The sequence below is a fragment of the Lissotriton vulgaris genome, chromosome 1_1, assembly GCF_964263255.1.
Source record: "Lissotriton vulgaris chromosome 1_1, aLisVul1.2, whole genome shotgun sequence".
Lineage (NCBI taxonomy): Eukaryota > Metazoa > Chordata > Amphibia > Caudata > Salamandridae > Lissotriton > Lissotriton vulgaris.
Window position 1 is genome coordinate 1,719,796,535 of NC_141685.1, and position 25,600 is coordinate 1,719,822,134.

A 25,600-nucleotide genomic window follows, 5' to 3' on the forward strand; every position below is an offset into this window, starting at 1 on the left:
GCGTTCCGCATGCAATGTCACATCTAGGTAAAAGATCAGTCCTTGTAAACTGCTACAAGTGTAATGTAGGGAAGAATATAGGGGAAGGGTTATGAGCTACCTGAACCTATATCAGGGTACCTATATTAAATATAACACCCATTCCTCTTCCGAATGGATGACATAGTTAAATTCGAAACGTACTACTAGGATTACTAGAAACCGGTATGCAAATAGTTAAAAAACAATCAGTGTTTTGTTTCAGTAAAAACAATTAAAAAATCTAAAATTCTTAAAAGCAGTAGAAAAAAGTTAAATGGAAATTGTCACTAAAGCCATAGTTCTAATGTGTCCGTAGGTATAGTTCGAACTACTATAAGCATTTGAAAGCTGTGCATGCTCAAAAGAATGTCAATTTAGTAATGGAGTTCCAATTTTCATTTTGTTTTTCAAAAAGTAAACATTTTTTCAGCACACAACGGGCCAAATTAGTGAAATGTTTATGTGTCCTGGCTGGTAAACGCTTCATTCTCGTTGCCTGCCTCCACAAATGACGATCCCTGTAACACCTTGCAGATTATGTCAATTGAGCACAGATGATCTTTCATACTGTCCAAAACTGATGCCATCAACATTGAAATACGCTGGGGACACTGCAAAACATGGGCCGTTATCGTGTCCAGTAAAGCATCAACGCCTGGTTGCGCACATGATTGGAGTGTCAAACAGAGATCTAACATGCATTCTTCTCCGCAAAACAGGCATTGGAGGACAGGTAAGATGCAGTCCATCCAGACTGGTCTAAATGACATGAACCAAGATGCACTTAGTTCTCTTAGGTTAGGTGTGCCTAGATGTTGACCATGTGATCACTGTATTTTAGCTCGAGGAGTACTGTTTCCATCTCCTTGGTGACTGGGATGTCGATTGCGTAGAGGAAAAATAACAATCAGGATGCCTGCTATTAGACACTGTATCAGTGACAGCCCTCTAAAACAGATTCCAAATACGGAGTTTATAAAGTGTGGTAGAACTCCGAGGACCGTCTGAAAGGTGCATAACAGTCCGGAAACTAAGGTCTTAAATAGGTGGACGATGCCTGTCATATCAGACATGTTAAAGATACGATTTACCATTTCTGCAAAATGGAAGGGGCAATTCGTACTCATGAGTGCCTATATCTCTGCTGAAGACCTTGCGATCTCGAGATCAAAAGTCTCTCGATCAGAGGTTAAGGGCACGGATTTCTGTAAAAGCATGACTTTCATTCTGTTCAAAGCATCAAACCGTATTAATGAAACATTAAGTGAAGGCCATACGTCGCCTCCCTGACTGTATGTGTTGGTGGAAACTGTACTTGCATACAGCAAGTAACTCTGGAACTGACTGTCACCAGATATGCAATGCCTGGAAGTATCCCACAGCAACCTTGATTGTTCAGCATCAAGTAACTACCATTCGAAAGTTGCCCGAACATAGGAGTGATCACGGCAGCTGAGGCACCCCTCAAGCAACAGGTTAAGTTTGCTACTGAACCCTGGCCCCATGCAGTATTATATCCTGACATATGAGTGATCCAATTATAGTGTTCTTAGAGTTATTACCACTTAAAAACACATCTCAATCCCCACTCCGGCAGTGAAATCTGTATGGTAATTCCTAAGATTTCTTGATGAATTCCCTACCCATTTTTTCATATCTGCCTGCCTTCTTTTGTTCAAGGAAATATTGAAATTGAAAAGTATTGACTAGGAGAGGTATGTGGCCATGGATTAACCATTCTCTGGACGGTGACTCTGCCACTATAAAAGCTAATATGTCCAGTTTTTCAATATGCAGCATTATATGCTGTGCTCCACTTTGTGCCATCTCTATCTGTTTTTCCATTAGATGGTATGAAGAAAACAGAGATGTGCTGTTTATAAAATTCCAAGGCACATAGTCTGCGCGCAAAGATTGCAGCGTCCAGCTTAGCAACATAATAGAACTCAATTGTGATTGTCCTTGTTGTCATATGGACAAATCCGGTACTTGTACATCAATAGCAGAATATACAATGTTGCCCCGTGACTATAGCCTGGAGGTTAGTGTAGTTAAACCATTGTCAACCACTGCTAGAGATTTCTCTAGGTTTATACAATCTATTCCTTGTAATCTCTCTGTGGCTTAGACAGCATAGTCGAAACATTTATGACAAGTCTTTCTAGGACCTAATAAATAATTTGGTAGGTCCACATCTTCTGTAAGTAAGAATAAATGTTGTTTCACATGTGTAAGTGTTGAGGTAGCCATTCGAGGCATAATTTCCCAACACTGTATGTTGACACTACCCCTGGATGTTCTCTCTGTACAAAGCGTGGATCTGGCCTGTGGATATTAAACCCTTTTAGTTTTACCCAATAATCTTTCATGACATTTATTGGTGTCTGTGAGTCAAATCAACCATCCCTTCCAATAGGGGTCTGATCGATTGTATTGCATGATGTCCTTTAGCATAAACGCTTCTTGTGATGTTATGTTACCCTCACTGTGTGATGGTGCGGGCATCCGAGGTGTTTTTTAAGTCTTTGTTCTTGGCTAGTCCGAGACAGGACGTTTGTTGCACCGTTTCAATCAAAAACATGATTTTCCTGAGGTTTAAGGCATGCTCTAAATAGTGCTTCTGTTCCCTGAACCTGCCATTCTCTAGTACTGCAACTGATTTTAAGTCTATAGTGTGTCTCCATAAGTCGAAACCTTGTTCACATAGCTTGCCAATAAAGGAGGCAGAATAAATGTTTTCGGTGTTTGTCAATATATTTTTCTGTGGTGGTGTTTGTGCAACCTTATAATAATAAGAAGCTGGGTCTGACGTGTTAAAACCGGAAAAATATGGAAACGTCTGTGCAAATGTCTTTGAACTGCTTTTCCGCGGTGTTGGGCAATGTTCCCTTGGTGGTATCTGAAAACATTTCTGGACAGAGCAGATTTATGCAGGAAATGATGACCATAATGTTGATAGCAATAGATTGTTTCAAAATCTTATGGGTCTTCCAACATTTAACTATTAGAAAAGGCAGGAGATTTTTCTAAATCAGACAACATATTATATACAGTTGCATAATCCCAATCATTGAAAAATTTACTGGAGGTAATGATATCACTCAAAGATATTTTAAATAAATGTGGTATTTTGAAATGTTTTTTTGGAGCAATATATTGTAATCAACCTTGTCCCACAGTATACCATCCGGTATAGTGTAGTGTAGTTCCTAGTTTCCCACTAGGCCCTGCGCATTGGAATAACATAAACAGTAGTATCGACGTGGAACTGCTTATATTCCAGGCCTCCACTGACTATGCTAAACTTAATTGGGTTGTGTTACCAACTAGCTCAGAGGTCACTGGAAACTTTCTTCTCTGCATAGGAAGTGATCAGCTTCCTTGGCACAGACAAGAAGGGATTCAGCTTTCCAACAACCGTGCAACATGACAACTTTGCTCCTCAGATCAAGAGTCGATCTCTAGGGTCGTGTGAAACAATAGACATAGATTTCACTCAGTCAGTCTAGTGCAGTTTACTTTCACAGTATGTAGAGAATAGAGAGACGGGCGTGTATCAATAAAGGTTAACATTTATTGAACAGTCTTTCTTCTCATACAAGAGAAATGTATTGCCACAATTGCAATAACTGTTATTATGAAAAGTACGTACAGTAAGATAAGAATAGCGAAATAGAACTGTAAAAGCATTGATATGGTTTCTTAGCCATACAATGGTTTAAAAGTAATAAAACATATATACAGTCATATATACATTAGGCTAACATACTCAACTGGTGCTTCTAACTAAGCCTACCCCAGTGTGCCTGACCTAGGCCTAACACGTGAGAAGGGGGAGTAAGTAAGTAGCTTAAGTTAAGTTGGTCTTGCCAAGGTTTGTTTCAAGAATTCTCGTTTAAGGGTTTAGTCAACACCATACCTCTGAATAGAATGATGGAGGATTGGTATCTCCTTCAGGGGTCTCTCTCGATATCCCAGTCACCTGCGAGGGTAAACTGGAAGCGCCGGGACTGGATTTCTCTGCACGAGAAAGGCAGCGGCTTCTCTCAGCGCGTCTGGAGGAAGGAGGGGTGACAGCGTCCGCGGGCAGCTGGGCTGGATGTCTTCGCAGAGGACGGCTGCACGGCTCCTCAAGCGTACTGCACCATAGGTCGCGCTGTAGCGGCGATAATGGTAATCAGCAGCTTCACCACCACAGGATAGCAGGCTGCAGCGACAGGCAACGCTCAACAGCAGTTAGCTTCGCTCTCACAGCTCACAGCTTCGCATTGCTTAAGGCAACGTTGGTAATATTTATACCTGACAGGTGCCGGGTTTGACGCAAGTTTGCTGGACATAAGACGTCAATTAAAGATGTCACTAGGAAGTGGCAGCTATCAGTTGCTCATTAGAGTTCTATTACTAATCAAAACATAGCAAGCGGGGATTTCCAGGTTTGCTAAGTTTTTATCTTGTTGAAGAACTCGGAGTGTTATCTAGGAATATCAGATAGTGACTGCTGCTCTGTCATTGCACTAATTGGTCGCAAAGGAAGTAGCAGAGAGTCATGCTGGAATGTGGCTCTGTGGCTCTGCTCGTGTGAGGCCAGAGATGACTTTACAGAAAATCGCACTTGAACGGTTATGCCAATATAGGGGATAAATGGATTTATAGCCGAATAGGGGCATAAGGTCACAGTATCGATCAGGAACCTAGATAAGCACATGACACCCACTCCACGAATTCATGTCCATCAAAATTACTAAAACTAAGCAATTAGATGCATGTGTAACATTGTGTAACATAGCCCACCCCAAAATACATAAATGCATTCGAAATAGGCGTACTTGTAATACATGGAATTTAGGTACTGTACGTAGTTTTAAAGCATAGTAATCATTCAAAGAATTATTGCATATGAAATCAATGAACGATTATGCATAAAGAATTACACATGAAGTATCTCTGACAGAAGAAATGCGAGATAAATCATCACATAAAAATGCATTGTAATAATATGTGTGCTAGAGGCTGGTGTTATGTTGTTATGTCTCTAGATGTGTTTAGAAATAGAAGTGTGAAGCTTCTGTTCTCTAAGAATAGTTTTTACGTTAAGCAAAGAATTGTTCGTGCCAAAAAGAAAAGGGTCAATATTTGAAAATTGTCCAATTCAAAGAAAAATCAGTTTACCAAAGCTCCTGGCAGTTTTTTGTTGATCAAAACTGAAGGCCGAATTCAGAGTTCATGGGAACGCTGTGTGTCGGAAAGCTTCTCAAAAGTTATTGTTTCTCTGTGGGTGAGAACATCGTATCAGACAGGCTCGCAAAGAATTGGTCTACAAAATCAGGTGATAGTTCAACCAAATTAGATAGCGCTGAAACTTGGCAGGTGTGAGAATGATTGCTGTCATCGAAGACAGTACCAGTCCCGCTCACAGAACGTTGTACCTGGATGATGTTGCTTTTGTCACTCGCTCCACTGTTACCACTTGGCTGTAGTACAGGAGTCTCCACGAATGCCGTCATCAGGATTGGTAGCCGCTGGGGACAACACAATGCGTGAGCCGTTATTGGACTTAGCAAAGTATCGACGTCCATTGGTACTGCTGATGGAAGTGAAAGACAGATGTCCAACACGCATTCATCGCCGCAAAGCATACACCGTAGCACAGGTAAAATGCAATTTTGCCATATTGGTCTGAATGAAAGGAACCAGGTCATGTTTAGATCTCTCAGCCTGGCCAATCCGAGGACGTTAGTTATCCTGTCCCTGTAGCGCATTGCTAGGATTGTTTCTTCCATTCCCATGGGAGCTATGTCTGAGCCGAGGTTTGCCATAACGTAGCAGAAGGGTCAAAAATAGAATCCCTGCGATGAGTCCAAAAAATAGTGGAATACCACCAAAGATGGAGTGCACAAAATTAGGAAAGATTCCCAAAATTGCCTGGAAGGGTGTTAGCAGTCCCGTAAAGACTGTCTTAAATATGCCTGGGATGCTTGTAGCACTAGACATGTTAAGGAGTTGGTCGAGTATTTGTACGAAATGCACGGGGCAATTTGTTGATAAAAGGTCATGGACCTCAGTAGCCGTCCTTGCGACTAGAAGATCATACGTCTCTTTAGATGACGTTATAGGCACTGTTGTCTGTAAAAGCACAGATTTCATTTTGCTTAATGTATCAATTCGTATAGAATAGAGATTCAGACGAGGCCAGAGGGGAGTCACTGTGTCTGGAGGCCCGCTCGGGAACAATGCTTGCATGCAACATTTGACCATGGACGTTACTTCTACTAGATAACTTAGTCCGGGCGCGAGGCCACAGCACCTGTGATCCGTTCTTAGAATGTAACTCCCGTTTGCGAGTTGCATAAAGAAGGGCTCTATCTGAGTTGCAGGTGTGACTAGCTGGTGGCATGAAAGGTTGTTTGAATTTCCATCGCATGCTCCGTGTAAATTAATACCCTGACACAAAAGTATACCGCTTAGTGAATGTTTACAGTTGTCACCACTAAGAAATACATTTTTGTCGCTGTCACTATAGCAAGAATGAGTGTATGGTAATTTCCATTCGGATTTAACATATCCCTTACCCAATTGTTCATACTGGCCAGCAGGTATGTATTCAAGGCACTTTTTAAAGCGGAAAGTTGTTATCGGAATTGTGATAATTCCGTGTATTATCCATTCAATGACAGGGCTCTCTGACATTGTCAATGGTAATCTCTCGAGTTTCTCGATGCTCAAGATTGTATAGTCTGCTCCTTTCTGTGCCAAACTGATCTGTTTATCAGTAAGGTTAAAAATGGAAAATAATGACGTTGTGTTTATCAGACGCCAAGGCACATAGCCTGAACGAAGATTTTGCAGCGTCCAGCCTAATTCTATAATAGAGCGTAATTGAGATTGGCCATGTTGTAACATTAGCAAATCTCTGTCTATCACATCAAAGGCAGATGATACAATATTGTCCAAAGAATATATTCTGGAAGACAGAGTCATTAACCCATTGTCTACCACAGAAAGTGATTTTTCCAAATTAATACGATCAATTTCTCGTATCTTTTCAGCAGTTTCAATTTGCTTTACTTTCCAAGCCTCGTTGTAAGCAGCATAGATGCTGGTCGCTATGAAACGCTTTTGACGCTGTTTGCGTGGTCCAAGAATGAAATCGCGCAAATCAGCACCATCTTTTAATAAAGACAAGTGTTGCTTAATTTCAGCCAGTGTGGATGTAGTTAGCCATTCTAGGCAGAGTTTGCCCACACTGTATGTGGTTATAATTCCTGGATGTTGTCTCTGGGAATATCTTGAGTCTAATCTGGTCATTTTTAAACCCTGTGTTTTATTCAGGAATCGATCTTGACAGCTATTTGTGTCTGTAGGCCAGATTAACCACTTTTTCCAATCAGGATGTGTTCTGTTGAAATGTAAAATGTGTGACACGTCTAACTCAATATCAGCTGTTGCATTCTCAGCTATTGGCTTTGGTATAGACGGTGTTTTCATTTCTTTGTTCTTGGCTAGGCCAAGACAAGATGTTTGGTGTACAGTGTCATTTAAAAATAACATTTGTTCTGGTATCATGCAGGTTCTAAACAGTGCTTCTATGCCTTGCACCTGCCAATCTTTTGTACCCCAAATTGTTTTCGTTTCAATATTATTTTTCCAATAATCAAAACCAATTGTCATCATTTTGTCATAAAATGCTTCTGAATATATCAATTTTGAATTTGTCAGCATTGTTTTCATTCCTGTTTTATCTAACAGTTTATAATAAAACGTTTCTGCATCACTGGTGTTAAACCCTGAAAAATATTTGAATTTCTCAAAAAATGCTTTAGAACTGCTTTTAGGTGGTGTAGAACAATGTTCCCATTGGTTATACATAAAAACATTTCTAGGCTGTGCAGATTTATGCAAGTAATGATCCCCATAGTGGGTATAACAGAATAACTGCTCATAACTAGATGAACCTTGTAAATAATCATGATCTGTGAATCTAGCTGACATTACTAAATCAGACATCATGTCATTAATACTGTTAAAGTCCCAATCATCAGAGAATGTACTTGGTGTCACAAAGTCACTTAAGGAAACCTTTAGTTGATGAGGATACTTCAGGATTTCGACCGGACCATAGATCTCATAGTCTGTTTTCTCCCATACTACCCCACCAGGTATTGGAATTGCTGTGACATTTACTGTTGACAGTTCTCTTTTCTTCACGTGGGATGATCTGTGTGGTTTCAGGACTAGGTTGATGTTCTGACTTGCTGTGTCCATTGTAATATATTTTCCTTCAATGAATTTTCCCAAACACAGTACCATGATGAGCCAAAGCAGGAGGAAAAATACACCTAGACCGAACCAGAACTCTAGCCAAGGGGAAACGAGGTAGATTTCCTTCAGTTGATGAAAGAGTTCAGTTGCTTTTTCTTTAAAAGACTTTTTTGTTTCTGGCATCACTTCGGGCTCATTTTCATCTTCAGAGAAGTTGTCGAAGTTGATGAAATAACCAGAGGCAGTTCTGTCAATTGATGGGATTGTTCTTTCAATCTGTCTCTCGGTAGCACTTTCTGATGCCACATTATTGTAGACTGGTGTTGTTTCTTGACGAACTGTTTCAATCTGTGTTTCAAGAGGCACGAGTTCCATGGCTGTATTGCATAGTCCTTCATTGTGCACTGCAGGCTGATCGAATGTGATTAGTCTTTCAGTTTGAACCTCTTGGATTGTTGCAAGTTTGGGTATTCTGTTGTTTCTTGGGAGTCCACTGGGCCTACTGTTGATTATAGGCCACATGCTTGTGGTTTTACCAGATCGATGGACACGACTCTGTTCTCCTTTTTACCAGCAAGGGGCGGTAGCACAACTGATCTTGTTCCGGTAACTGCTAAGACAGGTACTGCTTTTCTGTAAGAAGGCCCAAATTCCTTCTTAACCGCGATCTTTTCTCTGACTAGATCCCCAATCTTTGGAATCCAGACAGGCCTTGCTGGGGCTGTTGCGGGTGGTGCCTCGTCAGTGGTACTTGGCTGTTGTTAACTTTATGTTGCTTAATGATTTTCTTGTTTCATTCAGTTCCTGTAAAACAGCCAAACGGTCTTTTACTTCAAACTGCTTTGTTTCTTCTTGTACCACTGACATCTGACTATCGAGGTCCTGAACGCGCATTCTTATTCCGAACAATAGTTCGTATGGGCTGAAACCTTTTAGAGAATTTCTTGGCATGTTGTTAAGACTAGTCTGGACACTTATTAAATGTTTGACCCACCCAGCGCCTGAACCTAATACCTTCGCTGTTATAGATTGCTTTATGTCACGGTTTTTTCTTTCTACCACACTATTCCCTTCGGGATGCGACGGACAAGAATACCGCAACCCAATTCCCATGCTGGCCATGGCCTCCCTATAAGCTCGAGAGCTGAAAGCAGGACCCTGGTCAGAATGGAACGTGGTAATTGCGTATGTGCCGATATGGACTCGCTAATCTTTTATAACAGTTCTAGGCGTCAGCCGAGTGCTGGTGGCCTCATTTTTTAAGTGCTTTTCGTCTTAATTATTAATAGGACGCAGGACGGGGTGTAGGCAGCGTTACGCTCTTTCTGATTGGTAGCCGGTAGCAAGGTTCGCTACTGCGATCCCTATTGCAGTTTTCACAGTTGTTTGCATATATTTGGTGTTCTACACTCATTCCCGGCCACCAGAATACTGATTGTAATTCAGTCAGTGATTCCTTGATCTTTCTGTGCCTAAGACCCAAACCCATGTGTGCGTCTGCTATTAAAAATATTCTCCTGTTCATGTTTGGAATTACTCTATCCCCCACTCCAGGGATTCGAGCAAAAGGAACGGAGTTTGCATCGATTATGTATGCATAATTGAGTGGATAGTTTACGGGTAGTGCTGCACAGTCGCCTTTTACGGTCGTTTTTACTGCTAGCATGGTTTCCCCGTCTATATACTTATCTGTACGCTTTTTTGTGGCTACGGAAGCCGGGTTAGTTGCTTCCGTGGTGGCTGTATTAGCCAATGAATTCCCTGCAACGTGAACGCCATCACGTTGAAGACTCTGTGCGTGAATCACGTGAGTCTTTTGTAGTTCTTTGTGAAAAAGAGCTACCTGTTCCCAAAGCAATTTATGCTTTATTGTGGCACCTGTGTCATCTTTGTAGTCGTTTTCGATCCAACTCTGCAGTTTGTTGTTGTAAGAGTTGACGCAAAAATGAGAATCGCACACTATAAGTGTGGGGAATTCGCGTTCTGCATTTTCGAGCGCCATCTTTAAAGATCTGATTTCAGTTCTCTGAACCGAACAGTTTCTTACAGATTCAGTTTTTGTTACTTTCGGTCTGAATTTACCGCACAGCCAACGACCTTTAATGATCGCACATGCTGCATTGTAGGATTTACTCTCTACATTAAAATGCTGTACAAAGCTATCTGTATAGATTATACAGGCGTATTGTGGGAGAGGCAGGATTTCGATTGGCAGAGGATATTCTTCTTCATATTCTAAATCATTCAGTTCTTCAAATTGCGGGGCGAAATAGTATTTCACGTCTTCCGTTCCTAGAGAATCTATGCACTGTATCCATTTCGGATCCAGTGACACTGTAGGCAGGTTTACTGGGCTGAATAGCGCTTCGAAGGCGGATTCCGCTGTAAGGATATTAATCCGTTTGCCGTGTGCTAGTTCTCTTTCATTTGCTAATGCGATTTGCACTGCGTTCACAGTTCTTTCTGTGCGACTGAATGTTTTTTCTGCTTGTGTGTACAAGTGAGACTTAATTGAAATTGGTACCTTTTCTCCCTCATTAGAGGTTAGGTACGTGAATCCGCATCTTCCTGGGATGACTCGGATTACAAGATCAATCGTGTTGTCACGTGTATCTAATTTTGTTTTTGCTAACATGTCTGTTTGCAGTGATCTCAAAATTTCTGTGTGTTTTTGAGTCCAATTGATTTGTTTTAAATCAGGTTTAATTAGTTCGTAGAGAGGTTTAACCCTCTCTGCGTAATTTAGAATGTAAGTTCTTCCGAAATTCAGAAAACCTAGTATTGATTGTAAATTCTTCAGCGTTTTTGGAGCTTGGAGTACAGCGCACTTCTCTAAGAAGTTGTCCGCTAGGCTTTTCCCTTCACTTGATAATTCGTACCCTAAGAACAGTACTGTTAGATGGGCAATTCGGGACTTTTTAAAGTTGAATTTGTAACCCTCTGCTGCGAACCCAAGTATGATGGTGTTCACTCTTTTCAAGTGAGTATCCAAGTCGTCGTCTGTGAGATAAATATCATCTACGTAAGATAATGCTTCATCATCATAGAGTTGTAGTAACTCTGTTACCCTAGCTGAGAATAGTCCTGGGCTGTTCTTGAACCCTTGTGGGAGACGACAGAATTTTTTCTGCGACCCAAATGCGGAGAAAGCGGTCAAGTATCTGCTTTCTGGTGCAATGTTTTGACAAAAGAAACCATTAGAAATGTCTAATGTCGTTTTATATTTTTTCCTAACTATGTTATTCATTAGGGCTGCACTATGCGAGTTTTGTACTGCAAAAGTTTTGCAACATGTATTAAGATGTCTGTAGTCCAACACTAGACGATATGAATTGTCTGGCTTGGAGACAGGAAACAAAGGATTGTTCATTTGAGAGGTGCATGTTTCAATCACCCCCTGGTACTCAAGTTGATCTAAGATCTCCCTGACCTGTTTTTTAGCTTCTTGCTTTATGGGATACTGCCGTTGGGCAGTTGGTTCACTTTTTAGTTGGATTTTGTGAGGCGTTGAATCCTCATCCCATCCTACATGATTTTTATACAATGCAGGTGCCTGGGCTACAGCCCATTTCCTTGCATATGTGTATTTTTTGTGAATCGGTATGTGATTCGAGAAGGCAGGCATAATTACCTCTTCGCCACGAGGGCACTCCCTGACAAACTCTGGGGGCCAATCTTTTTCAGCTAACAGAATATCATAGCCTTTTGAGAGCTTATCCCAAAATAGACCCTTAATTTTCCTAGTCTTATCACCCTCCATACGTAATGTTATTTCGTATATTTTATGGGGCTCGCTAAGCCTGGCGTCGGCAGTTTCAACCTGAATGTATTCATTCGTGTCCACTGTCTCCAGATGACTCATCAAGATCTTGCGCGCTATACTGATTTCTGCTGCACTGTCCAACATTGTCAATGCCCACTCCCCGTTTTTCAACTGTGTCCTCAGTATTCTCGGCATGGTTGATTACTCTAATACTGGCTACCTTCTTTTTAGGAAATTGAGATTTCTTATTTTGAGCAGGTTCCTTGTCTTTGGACTTGGTGTGCTCTCCTGGGTCTGACCGTCCTCTTCTTTCCGAATTCTGTGGAAGAGATCGAGAGGGACGTGTATCAATACTTTGATATCTATCAGGTTTTTTTATATTATCCCTATTTCTAAGGTTATATCTTTTCTCAGAGGGCTCCCGTTGGGGAGACTGGCGTTCTCGAGTCGGAGTTCTCTCCCTCCGTCGAGGAGACCTTCCTCTGGACTGGAAAACCTTTTCCTTGGGAGTGGATTGTTTATTTCCATCCCAGCTCTTTTTAGGAGTGTTTAAATTATTTTTAATAAATAATTTTTCTGTATTTTCGAGCAGTTGGGGCTTAACTGGTTTCCCACCCAAGCTGTCTCTACCTAATTCTTCATAGCATTTTTCTATGATTTTGGCAAGCTCAACAGGATCTTTTATATCTGTTTCCCTCAACTTCTGGCGAATCGCCACAGATGCTGCTTCTCCCTTTACATTGGCTAATAATATAGCCGTGACCTGCTTGAAGTCTTTCAGTAATTTCATACCTAGATTTAAAGCTGGTTCTGGACCGAATTCATTTTGAATCTGTTTTAGCACGTCTGGTATTACCGCCATAGACGGAACACCGTGTGTTTTTGTGTAAATGGAAGCAAAGACTGTACCCCAAGTGTCGCAGTCCTCCACGTGTGGTGCGATTCCCATAGGAAGGCAGATGGTCAAGATTCTGTGTTTCTCAATAGGGGTAGTATTAGGAAACACTGCCTCTATTTGAGTGATTTTCTGGGCTAACCAGAAAGGAATTTGTTCCCGTTTTACGGGTGTTTTACCAAGACATGACTGTATGTTCTGTGGTGTAATTTTATTTGTGTTCCCCTGATGAGGGGTCAGCTGTTGTGTATGAACAGCTGGCTGGACTGTTGCAGTCCGTATTACATATTGGACTAATTGCCTATGTATTTTTATTAATGTGTTTAGCTGTGCTAACAGCTCTTCTCTAGACATTTTTATAATGTCTGGATGTGGTGTGTAGCTGGCTAGAACCGGCCACGTGGCTCCTGGTCTACCTAGTGGACCGAGCCTGGTAATGTGATCATTGTGTTTTAGGGCGCCATTAAACCAGAGCAGGTGCTCTTGAAATTTAAGTGGAATTTCAACCTCCTCGAAAGGGGCGTACTCATCCGGAGGTTCCTCTATTTTGTAATAGTGAAACTCTTGTGTTATAGCGTTTACCGCTGGAAAGTTTATCCATGAATAGAATACCTCTGTCTGCCGATACTCGTGAGCCTCTATCACGAAAATTACTGTACCACCTTGAGGTGGCAGTCCGTGTTCTATAAGTTTTAAAGTTATAGATCTTCTTAAGTGGACCGGGATGATAATAGCATCCGGGTCTGTGTATTCGGGACCTTGCTGAGTCGCATCTACTGCGGCCCCAGTGGTGCCGTTGTTTTCTACTGACATTGTATAAATGCAGTTTTTGCAGAGTAGGTCTCCAAGGAGACAAAGATTAGATGCACAATATTTTGGAACACTGTATCCTTCAACGTTGAATAAACCAGAGCTTTACATAGGAATCTCTTCCTACTAAGGTCGGGCGGATTTTAACCTTTCACCCACTCCAGACGTCTATTGGAGTATTTAAGGGAGAAAGGGGTGTGAAATATGCACGACTGAGTTACTCTACAAGTCTTACGTTAGTTTATCGCCTTACCAAACGTTAGGGCGCCATGTAGTGTAGTTCCTAGTTTCCCACTAGGCCCTGCGCATTGGAATAACATAAACAGTAGTATCGACGTGGAACTGCTTATATTCCAGGCCTCCACTGACTATGCTAAACTTAATTGGGTTGTGTTACCAACTAGCTCAGAGGTCACTGGAAACTTTCTTCTCTGCATAGGAAGTGATCAGCTTCCTTGGCACAGACAAGAAGGGATTCAGCTTTCCAACAACCGTGCAACATGACAACTTTGCTCCTCAGATCAAGAGTCGATCTCTCGGGTCGTGTGAAACAATAGACCTAGATTTCACTCAGTCAGTCTAGTGCAGTTTACTTTCACAGTATGTAGAGAATAGAGAGACGGGCGTGTATCAATAAAGGTTAACATTTATTGAACAGTCTTTCTTCTCATACAAGAGAAATGTATTGCCACAATTGCAATAACTGTTATTATGAAAAGTACGTACAGTAAGATAAGAATAGCGAAATAGAACTGTAAAAGCATTGATATGGTTTCTTAGCCATACAATGGTTTAAAAGTAATAAAACATATATACAGTCATATATACATTAGGCTAACATACTCAACTGGTGCTTCTAACTAAGCCTACCCCAGTGTGCCTGACCTAGGCCTAACACGTGAGAAGGGGGAGTAAGTAAGTAGCTTAAGTTAAGTTGGTCTTGCCAAGGTTTGTTTCAAGAATTCTCGTTTAAGGGTTTAGTCAACACCATACCTCTGAATAGAATGATGGAGGATTGGTATCTCCTTCAGGGGTCTCTCTCGATATCCCAGTCACCTGCGAGGGTAAACTGGAAGCGCCGGGACTGGATTTCTCTGCACGAGAAAGGCAGCGGCTTCTCTCAGCGCGTCTGGAGGAAGGAGGGGTGACAGCGTCCGCGGGCAGCTGGGCTGGATGTCTTCGCAGAGGACGGCTGCACGGCTCCTCAAGCGTACTGCACCATAGGTCGCGCTGTAGCGGCGATAATGGTAATCAGCAGCTTCACCACCACAGGATAGCAGGCTGCAGCGACAGGCAACGCTCAACAGCAGTTAGCTTCGCTCTCACAGCTCACAGCTTCGCATTGCTTAAGGCAACGTTGGTAATATTTATACCTGACAGGTGCCGGGTTTGACGCAAGTTTGCTGGACATAAGACGTCAATTAAAGATGTCACTAGGAAGTGGCAGCTATCAGTTGCTCATTAGAGTTCTATTACTAATCAAAACATAGCAAGCGGGGATTTCCAGGTTTGCTAAGTTTTTATCTTGTTGAAGAACTCGGAGTGTTATCTAGGAATATCAGATAGTGACTGCTGCTCTGTCATTGCACTAATTGGTCGCAAAGGAAGTAGCAGAGAGTCATGCTGGAATGTGGCTCTGTGGCTCTGCTCGTGTGAGGCCAGAGATGACTTTACAGAAAATCGCACTTGAACGGTTATGCCAATATAGGGGATAAATGGATTTATAGCCGAATAGGGGCATAAGGTCACAGTATCGATCAGGAACCTAGATAAGCACATGACAATAGGAGCTGCTGTAATGTTCACTGATGACAGGTCTCTTTCTTTACAATTGATGACAGATGTAGTTTCAGAATCACATTCACTTTTTGTGCGGCAGAGCTTTCTCGAAGATAAGTTCCATTTAGAAGCATACTGAATACAGTTACTAAGCCTATCCAGAAAAGAAAGAAAAGTATCCAGGTAATAACCCAGGGTTTTAACCAAGATGATGCCAGGTAAGTCTTTTTAAGAAAGTTCAGAAAATCCCTAATTTGCTGTTGACTATATTTTTGGGCTGGCATTGTTTCAGGTTCACTTGGATCCAATAAAAAAGTCAATGAAAACGCCATATGTAATTTGATAAATTTTCGGTAATTCCGTAGGTCTTGTGGAAACTGTAGCTTGCTCTTATTGAGGCATGTTGACGTAGATATCTATGTTTGGTTGAATTGAAATGTGTCTTTCATTTAAGTTCTGAGTTTGAACTTCAGTTTCAAGATGAACAAGTTCCATGGCATTGTTGCAAAGTCCATCATTCTATGCAGGTGGCTCTTCAAACGTGATGAGTCTTTCAGTTTGAACTTCTTGTATAGTAGCGAGAGGAGAGTATCTGTTACTCCAGAGTTGCTTTGTAGTGACCTAGATTTATTTAGCTCTTGTAAAACAGCAAAACGTTTATGGATGTCAAAAGGTTTTTCATCCACCACTGTGCCTTCACAATCAAGATCAGGTACCCACATTACCGTCCCAAAAAGGACCTTATAAGGAGTGACACCCCCTAGGGAACTTCTTGGCATGGTATTCAATGCTCTTTGAACTCCATACAAATGTTTTCCCAACTCTCACCTGAGCCTAATACTCTAATTGTTAGACTGCTTTAAGTCTCGGTTTTTTCCCCTGCATAACCAAATTTCCCTCAGGATGGTACGGGAGGAGTACTGTTATGCTACACCCAAACCTCCCATGGATTCCTTGTAAGCCCTAGAGCTGAACGCAGAGCCACGGTCAGAATGTAATATGGCAATTGTGTATGTCCTTATAAAGACTTGCAAATCTTTTATAACAGTTCGATTGTCAGCCGAGCGCTGGGGTCACATCCATAGGAATCTAGAGCAGGAATGCACTGCAACCATGATATACTTGTAGGCCCCATCTGTTTGTAAGGGGCTGCAGTGGTCAAAATAAACACATGCAAGTGGTTTGTCTGATATTAGCAATGGTGTCTGCGCTGAACGTGTTACAGAGGAAGCTTTCATCTGCGTACAGAGACCACATTTCAAGACATAATCTTTAGTCTGCTTTGTTAATCCTGGCCACCAGTAATGATGTTTCAGTAGAGAAACAGTCACTGTAGCTCCTGCATGTGCAGAACCTATAACCTCATGTGCTGCTAGAATTAACCTTAACTTGCCAACCATATATAATATTATTCTATTCCCCACTCCAGGAATCTGCACAAATGGAAAGCTATTTGCATTTAACTTGTAGGAGTAATTGAGTGAAATTCTTTTGGGGGTACTGCCGTGTTTATGCATGTAGCAATATTCGTAACCATAATGTCACGGTCTTTTCTCATTTTTGAATGAGTGATTGCAGCTAGGGAAGCCGTGCGTACAGCCCCCTTTTTGGTTTCATCAGCCAAGGAATTCCCTTCAACGTGAATACCATCACGTTGATGACTCAGTGTGTGTATCAGAGATCCCTTGGAAGTTCGTTTTTCGATTCCACCACCTTTTGCATCTTTGAACCCATTTTGGCCCACAGTGGTGTAAATATTCATTGTATGACTGCACACAGTAAAATGAATCACACACAATTAGTGTGGGGAATTCTCGATCCCTATTTACCAGTGCTAGTAACAGGGCTTTTAATTCTGCCAGCTGCGCCATACAGTCTCCTAGAAACTGAGTGTTTGTACAACTCGGATGAAATCATCAATCCTGCATGCGCCCTTTAATGATAGCACATGCGGCACTGTATTGATGTTTTCTTCCCATGGCCGGCTGAGCAGAACTGTCAGAGTAAATTATATATTTATACTGATCTAGAGGCATTATTTCATTTGGTAGAGGATATTTATGTTTGTGTTGCAGAAAGCTTGTGTCTTCAGATTTGGATTGTACCTGTATTCTATGTCTTCTATGTCTGTTGCAGTGAGAGAATTAGCCCATTGTATCCATCTCGGATGTAATGCTTTTGCATTGGGAACTATTGCCTTCGTAGCGGCCTCTAAGGCTGGTAGTGGGGTTTTGGCAACAATTTGCTTCCCTTGAGCCAGTGCTCTTTCTCAAATTACAGCAGTCTGTACTGCTGTCAGGATTGTTTCCGTTGATGCAAAACGCATTTCAGCATTTGTGTACAAATGTGATTTGTATGCTATTGGTACTGTTTCACCTTCGTTATATGTTAGATATGTCTATCCTGATTGACCCGTAACTATGCAGATCACTAAATTGCGTACATTTACGCGTGTCTGTAAGTGTTTTGAGGCTATCCTATCAGCTTGTAGGGAACAAAGGATATCTGTGTGTTCCTGTGTCCATTGTCTAACTGAAAATTCAGGTTTTATTAAATCTTAGAAAGGTTTAACTCTTTCTGCATAATTCAAAATGTGTGTTCTGCCAAAATTCAGGAATCCTAGTGTTGATTGTAAATTTCCTAATGTTTTTGGAGGTTGTAGCAATGCACACTTTTCTAAAAAGTTAGCTGCTAAGCTTTTTCCTTCACTTGAAAGCTCATGTCCCAGAAAAAGGACATGGAGGTGGGATATCTTTGATTTATTAAAATTTGATTTGTAGCCCTGTGAGGCAAATCCCAATAATATGACATATACTCTGTTTCTCCAGGTCATCATCCATTAGCTAAATATCATCCATGAAGGACAATGCCTCTTCATCCAGATTTTGAAGTAATTCAGTTCCTCTGCACAAAAATAACCCCTGGCTGTTCTTATATCACTGGGGAGGCTACAAAATTGATTCTGGAGGCCTAACGTGGAGAATGCGGATAAATACCTGCTTTCAGGCACTATATTTTGGCAATAAAATCCATTTGAGAAATCTAGTATTGTTTTGTATTTTTTCCACACAATGTTATTCGTTAGTGCGGCACTGTGTGCATTTTGTACTGCAAATGACTTTGTGCAAGTGTTCAGATGTCTGTAATCTAAAACTAGACGATATGAGTTGTCAGGTTTCATCAGGGGAAATAAAGGAATATTCATTTGAGAGGTGCATGTTTCAATCACCCCTTGGTATTCAAGTTGATCTAAGATCTCCATGACCTGTTTTTTAGCTTCTTGCTTTATTGGATACTGCCTCTGAGGAGTCAGAGTATTTTGTTATGGAATTATGTATGTTGAGGGTCGAATCCTCATTCCATCCAACATGGTTTTTGTACAATGCCAGGGCTAGGACTACCACCAACTCCTGTGCATATGTATATTTTAAATATTTGAGAACAGGGTTTGGAAAATGCTGGTATGATTACTGTTTCTCCCATAGGAGAGTCCATGACGAATGCTGGCGGCCAATCTTGTTCACAAAACAAAATACCATAGCCCAATGTCAAGGTCTCCCAAAAGAGACCTCTAACTTTCCTGGGCTTGTTCCCCTCTATTTGGACTGTTATGTAATATAACTTATGTCGGACTCTTACCCTTCTATCAGGTGTTTCCATCTCAATATAATCATTCAAGTCCTCTGTCACCTGAAATTCAATCAGGTTCTTGTGGGCTATTGTTACTTCTCCTGCACTGTCTAGCATCGTCAGAGCCCATTCCCTGCTTATTAGTTGAGTCCTCACAATTCCTCACATGTCTAATCTTTAGACCTGCAACCTTCTTCTTTGTCAAACTGTGGCTTTGGTTTTTGGTTTGTCTTCTTTTCTGGATGTATAATCCTGAGCGTGGTGCTTGTCTCTGGACTATGTACGCTCTTCTTGTCTGTCTGACGGTCCTTCCCTCTCCGAGTTTTTCGTTGAACCCTGAAAAGAACGAGAGGAACATGTATCAGTATCCTGATACCTGTCAGGTTTTCTAATATTATCTCTATTCCTAAGGTTGTACCTTCTTTCGGAGGGCTCCTGTTGAGAAGACCTACCTCTGGATTGAGATCTGTTGTCTTTACCTTTTTGTTTTTTATTTTCCCACTTCTTCCCTGATGAAGCAGGTATCTGCTTTAAGGTGTCCTTTTCAGGACTACCCATCAGTTGTGGTTTTAATGCTTTTCCACCCAAACTATCCCTGCCTACTTCAGCATATGCAGTTTCATTTTTTTTGGGTAGTCTTGTTACTGTTGTAAAGGACTGAACTCGCTAAGGCGTTGGCAGATTACCACTGATGCTGCCTCCCCTTTAATAATTGCTAATATTATAGCTGATACCTGGGCGTAATTACCCAGTAGTTTCATCTCTAAGTTCAGAGCAGGTTCTGCTCCATACTCATTTTGTCTTTGTCTTAATACATCTGGTATCACAGCTAATGAAGGGATACCATGTGCCCTGGTATATATGGCAGCAAAAACTATACTCCAAGAGGTACAATCCTCTATTTGTGGTGTTATCGCTTTGGGCAAGCAGGTTGTCAGCATTCTGTGTTTTTCGTAAGCGCTAGTATTCGGGAATACTGCTTCTAGCTGTGTTATTTTCTGAGCTACCCAGAATGGCATTTGTTGACGTTTCGCAGGCATTTTGTGGTGTATTTTTAGTTGCTGTATTTTGAACTGGAGATGTATTTGTTGTTACAATTGCTTGCTGGTCTGTAAGTGTTATCATGATGAATTGCATCATGTTTCTGTAAAGTTTTATAATTTCTCTGTGAAGTATCAGTAAGTCTCCCCCTGGCACAGTTTCAATGTTAGGATGTGGTATGTAGGCCACTAACATTGGCCATGTCGCTCCTTCTCTTCCAAGCGGACCGAGTCTTACTCTATTTCTTGTATGGGGAGGGCACCTTTAAACCAGTATAAATGTTCCCGGTAGGTGAGCGTACTTCAATGTCTTCATATTGCAATATTCCGTTGGTCTTTCATCTTCTGTGTAGTGGTGAAATGTTTTTGTTCTTGCATTTGCTGTTGGGAATGTGACCCATGAATAAAATAACTCTGTTCTATATGATTTGTGTGCCTCAATCACGAATGCTACTGCGCCACCTGAGATGTTAGACCATGCGCAACCAGTTTCAGGGTGATGGCATTTCCGCAAAATGTATTGCATTTGCATCATCCTCGTCCTCTGAGAGGGGCAGCGCTTGCCTTAGTGGGTCTATTTCCGGCACAGTCATTGTGTTTATAGTAAGCAAAAACTTTTCAAATGAACTAAGATAAGCAATAAATAGGATTTTTCGCCTACTCCGCTGTGGCGGAATTTTTGCCCAACCACTCCAGACGTCTTTGGTGTTTTGTGAGTAGGGATTTCTGAGAATAACACAACTGAACTACTCAGATTCTACTGTTAAATAAGTAACCAACCAACCTTGGTGCCATGTTACGTAGTTCCTATGAAACTATCCGGGGTCTGTGCGTTTGGACAGCATACACTGGCGTATTTGTGTCAGTCGGCTTCTGAACACCCCAACCGGGTACGTTGGCATTTTGTACCAGCTAGTTCACAGTGCCACTAGAATCTCCTCTTATCAAGGAGAGAAAAGTTCTTGGCAACCATTGAACATGACAACCCTGATCCCTCAGGACGGAGGAAACAATATGCTAATTTTTGCTCAGTCACTCGTGCTAGCTTAGACACTCTCAGAGAGATTCACTGAATAAAAGGCTGGGCGTTTTCAATCAATCAATCAATCAATCAATCAAGGCATTTATATAGCGCACTACTCACCCAGAGGGTCTCAAGGCGCTAGGGGAGGGGGGTCCGCTACTGCTTGAACAGCCAGGTCTGGAGTTGCTTCCTGAAGGCGAGGTGGTCCTGGGTCAGGCGGAGGTGGGTCGGGAGGGAGTTCCATGTCTTGGCGTGGAGGTAGGAGAAGGACCGTCCCCCTGTGGTGTCTCTTCGGATGCGGGGGACGGCGGCGAGGGCGTGGCCGGTCGATCGAAGCTGGCGTTTGGGAGCGTAGAAGTTGAGGCGGCTGTTGAGGTATCCTGGGCCTTGGTTGTGTAGGGCTTTGTGTGCATGGGTGAGGAGTCGGAAGGTGATTCTCTTGTTGACCGGGAGCCAGTGCAGGTCTCTCAGGTGTCTGGAGATGTGGCTGCGACGGGGGATGTCCAGGATGAGTCGTGCTGAGGCGTTCTGGATCCGCTGGAGTCTCTTCTGGAGTTTGGCGGTGGTTCCGGCATAGAGGGAGTTGCCGTAGTCCAGACGGCTGGTGACGAGGGCCTGGGTGACCGTCTTCCTGGGCTCGGTGGGGATCCACCGGAAGATCTTACTTAGTATGCGCAGGATGTTGAAGCACGACGAGGAGACGGTGTTGACTTGTCTGGTCATGGAGAGGGAGGAGTCCAGGATGAAGCCCAGGTTGCGTGCATGGTCTGTTGGTTTGGGTGCACTGCCTAGGGCGGGGGGCCACCAGGAGTCATCCCAGGCGGAGGGTGAGGATCCCAGGATGAGGACTTCCGTCTTGTCTGAGTTCAGTTTCAGGCGGCTGTTCTTCATCCATTCGGCTACCTCTTTCATCCCTTCGTGAAGGTTGGCTCTGGCGGTGGCGGGGTCGTTGGTGAGGGAGAGGATCAGCTGGGTGTCGTTGGCGTAGGAGATGATGTTGAGGTTGTGCTGGCGTGCGATGTCTGCGAGGGGGCCCATGTAGACGTTGAAGAGGGTTGGACTGAGCGAGGAGCCTTGAGGAACGCTGCAGATAACTTCGGTGGCTTTAGATCTGAACGGGGGGAGGCGGACTCTCTGTGTCCTTCTGGCGAGGAAGGAGATGATCCACTCCAGTGCATTCTCCTGGACTCCGACGTTGCTGAGGCGCTGTACTAGGGTACGGTGGCAGACAGTGTCGAAGGCCGCAGAGAGGTCTAGGAGGATGAGGGCCGCTGTTTCTCCGTTGTCGAGCAGGGCTCGGATGTCATCAGTGGCTGCGATCAGGGCGGTCTCGTGCTGTGGTTGGCCCGGAAGCCAGACTGCGAGGGGTCGAGGGATCCGTTCGTCTCGAGGAAGGCGGCCAGCTGCTTGTTGACGGTCTTCTCGATGACTTTTGCAGGAAACGGGAGCAGCGAGATGGGGTGGTAGTTCTTGAGGTCGGTGGGGTCGGCTGATGGTTTCTTGAGTAGGGCGCTGAGTTCGGCGTGCTTCCAGCTCTCCGGGAAGGTAGCAGTTTCGAAGGAGGTGTTGATGATGTCCCGCAAGTGGGGTGCGATGACAGCGTCGGCCTTGTTGAAGATGTGGTGAGTGCAGGGGTCGGTCGGAGATCCGGAGTGGATGGAGTTCATCGTGCAGACGGTGTCTTCGGTGCTGATCGGGGTCCAGGCGCGGAGGGTGGTGGTGGGGGACGGTGGTTTGGTCATGGCGTACGTCGTTGAGTGCTGAAGCTGTTGTGTATGTCCGCGATCTTGTTGGTGAAGTAGGAGGCGAGGGAGTTGCAGAGGTCTTGTGAAGGGGTGATGTTGTTGTTTCCGGCGTTGGGGTTGGAGAGCTCTTTGACGATGTTGAAGAGTCCCTTGCTGTTGTGTGCGTTGTTGTCCAGTCGTTCCTTGAATGCGGTTTTCTTTTTGGCGTGGATGAGTTGGTGGTGCTTTCGGGTGGCGAGCTTGAGGGCAGTCATGCTGTCCGGAGTTGGGTCTCTGCGCCAGGTTCTCTCGAGGGCTCGGTAGTTCTTCTTGGAGCTCTTGAGTTCGTCGGTGAACCATGGGGCTTTCTTGCTACCGGGTCTGCTAGGCGGGGTCCTCAGGGGGGCGAGGTCGTCTGCGCAGTCGCTGATCCACTTCGTGAGGTTGGTGGCCGCCTGGCTTGGGTTCGTTGCGCTGGTGGGAGGGTTCATGCTCAGGGAGGCCGCGAGCTGGTCGGCTGTGATCTTGTTCCAGCTTCTCCGTGCAACATGGTGGTGGTGGATCATAGCCCTTCTGAAGCTGAAGTGGACGCAGCTGTGGTCCGTCCAGTGGAGTCCGGTGGCGTGGCTGAAGGCGATGTCCTTGCTGGATGAGAAGACGGGGTCGAGTGTGTGTCCGGCGTAGTGGGTGGGGGTGGTGACCAGCTGCTTGAGTCCCAGGTTTGCGAGGTTGAGCAGGGTGGTGGTGTTGCGGTCGTTGTTGTTCTCCAGGTGGAAGTCGAGGTCCCCGAGGAGGATGTAGTCAGCGGAGCAGAGGGCGTGCGGGCTGATGAAGTCGGCAATGTCTTCGCTGAATTGTGTGCGTGGTCCCGGGTGTCTGTAGATGAGGGTGCCTCTGAGGGTGGTCTTGGGGTTGATGTGGACCTGGAAGTGCAGGTGCTCGGCGGGTGCGAAGGTGTCGTCGGTGTTGGTCGTGATGCGGATGGTGTTCCTGTGGATGATGGCGATGCCTCCTCCGGTGTGGTTGATGCGGTCCCTTCAGATGATCTTGTAGCTGTCTGGGATGGCGATGGCGATGTCGGGCGCTGAAGAGGCGTTCATCCAGGTTTCCATGAGGAAGGCGACGTCTGGTGAAGTTGTGTCGAGCAGGTTCCAGAGCTCGACGGCGTGTCTGTGGACGGAGCGGGTGTTGAGCAGGATGCATTTCAGGTGGCTGTTGCTGTTGCTGGTCTTGGTCTTGGTTGGTGCTGGAGTAGTGTAGGTCCAGATGCAGGTGAACTTGCAGGAGTTGTAGCAGAAGGGTCTGTGGGTGCGTCTCGGGGTGGCTCGGTAGCAGCCCGGGAATCGGCCGGCGTTGAGTGCGTTGAGGGTGGCGGCGTCGTACGTCTGGCGGGCGGGCTGGGGTCTGCGGGGGCCAGGGGTCCTGGCACTGGGCGCGGTCCAGGCGCGGACGGGCGCAGACGGGCTTACCTTTGGCGCACCTTCGGTGCTCAGTCGGCGCTCCCGCTGCGCGCTCTGGGGGCGTCATAAATCAGGAGCCGGGAGGGCGGGTCAGCTGGGAGGCGGGAGCGGGGCGGCCAATGGGCTGGTGGTGGGCGGGGCCGCAGGGAGGCAGCGGCGGGAAATCGGCACAGACGGGCGGCTCAGCGGCGGCTGGGTCGCTCGGAGCAGCGGCAGCAGGAGGGGTGACCTGGCCTAGTTAAAGGCACAGTGGTCAGTATTTATTGAACAGTTATTATTGTGGTGTAGAATGCAACAACCATTAGACAGTATAAGATATAAATGATTAGCAGTATTATAAAGGTAAATGGATGGTATGGCTCTACCATCTTGCAATATTCATGAATACATACAAATACATAAAACACATGATAATAAAAAATGTGTACTCCTACGATGCCTCCCTAACTAGAGGTACCTAAGTCTGCCTAGCTTGTGTGTAGGTGTTAAGCCAAGAATCCCTCTAGGATGACTTCAACCCCATTACCTGAAGTGAGAGACTGTGGGACCCTGTCCTGGTCTTGAGTTGGACACCCCGCAAGGGATGTTTTAGACCACTGCGAGCTGGAGTGCCTGCATGCAGGAATCTCAGTGTCTCTGGTCAGAGTGGCAGCAGGGAAGTCTCGGTCTCCTCTGTCTTTCTTAGCAATAATATATATATATATATATATATATATATATATATATATATATATATATATATATATATGTATATATATATATATATATATATATATATATATATATATATATATATATATTCACTGAAAAAAACTGAGGTTTCACACCAGTTATAGTTAGTTGGACTCACTATAACAAGCGCGTCTGCAATGCACTGCTGATGACATCACATATTACATCACTCATGACATCGTCAGTGACATCACTCATGACATCACTGATGACACCAGCCAGTGAATGTGTGTCTTTCTTTAACATTAATATGTTTAATATTTGTATTTGTAAAGGTTGATGGAAGAATAAATGGTTGAATAAGTGTGTAAATGGATGTTTTAAAAAAAAAATGATTGGTTAACTGCCTTATTAAGTGTATTTTATTTAATACATATATTAGCGAGTAACTTTTAAATATTGAAATATATGTATCAGTGTTTCACTTTGTGTATAAGTAGCTGCATGGGTTGGTGACTGACTC